At 28.5% G+C, this 1,080-nt stretch overlaps 1 protein-coding gene across 1 annotated transcript in view; it reads right to left on the bottom strand.

Annotated features, from left to right (window-relative positions):
* The window catches only part of ECT2 (epithelial cell transforming 2), an 80,325-nt gene that overhangs the window by 16,713 nt on the left and 62,532 nt on the right, over nucleotides 1-1,080 (bottom strand). The window lies entirely within an intron of this gene.

Below are 1,080 nucleotides of genomic sequence, written 5' to 3'. Positions count from 1 at the left end.
TTAAATTCTGAAATAACAGAATATGGGACACGGTATCCATGGAGAGGAAAACTATCAAGAGGGTTTGACCAAAAATAAGAATACTTGGATTCTACTATCAGCTTTATACTAATCAGTCATTGCTCTTGGCCTTAGTTTTACATGTAAAATAATGATACTACGTTTTCTTTTAGTCTGAAAATTTTAATTCTTAAGTCATTTACAAATGGGCATGATGAATGAAATAATATGGAATAAAATAGTTGTGTGTATTTACGTGACTCTTTTAATTAAGTTCAAATTATTTAGGATACAAAAAAATAATAGAAAGACAAAAGCTATAACTCAAAAGAATCAGATTTTTATATCTTTTGTACATATATATTTAGGAACACTTTCTCTTCAACATGGAAAAATGTTCTCAAATAAGACACTGACTCAGAGCTTTTTAAAAATTTACTATGTGTAGAACTGTAAATGCAGGAAAGGACTCAACTGAAGTCATTATAAATTATCTGAATTTATAAACATATTTCTTAAGAACAAAATTTCAACATAGGGAAAGAATTTTGTGGTACAAGACAGTGTAAATCAGAACATAGCTAAATGTTTGCTGCCATCTTGTGGCTAATTTTGCTTTATAAAATTCTACCATTCACTGTCTATATCTCAATGATAGTATTAGCCATCTTGTGGCTTAGTAATTCAACAGATTGTATTTTAAGAGACATTTGCCATTGACTTTACATTTCAGTATTAAGGCTATACATATGAAAAGGATTATATAATCTATCTAGTCTGACATCCTGATAAATGCAGGAGTTATTTCTATAATAAGGAATCACTATACTGTAAGGAAGCCCATTGGATACCTAGAACTATGAAAAACATTCTTTCTTATAATGAGCAATTTTGTAAGCCTCATAACAAAAGCTATTTCTACCATTTTTCTGGCTAGCATTATGTTGTATGTGCTAGCATTTTATTTCCCTCTATGAAGCTTTTTGTGAAAAAAATAAATTTTTATTTATAACAACATATCCGAGCTCAAATAAAAAAAAAAAAAAAAACAAATCACAAAGTCTGATTATTGTTCTAAAC

This window comes from Propithecus coquereli, unplaced genomic scaffold (genome assembly GCF_000956105.1).
Source record: "Propithecus coquereli isolate 6110/MARCELLA unplaced genomic scaffold, Pcoq_1.0 Scaffold15, whole genome shotgun sequence".
Taxonomy (NCBI): domain Eukaryota; kingdom Metazoa; phylum Chordata; class Mammalia; order Primates; family Indriidae; genus Propithecus; species Propithecus coquereli.
This window is presented reverse-complemented; position numbering and strand designations above follow the sequence as displayed.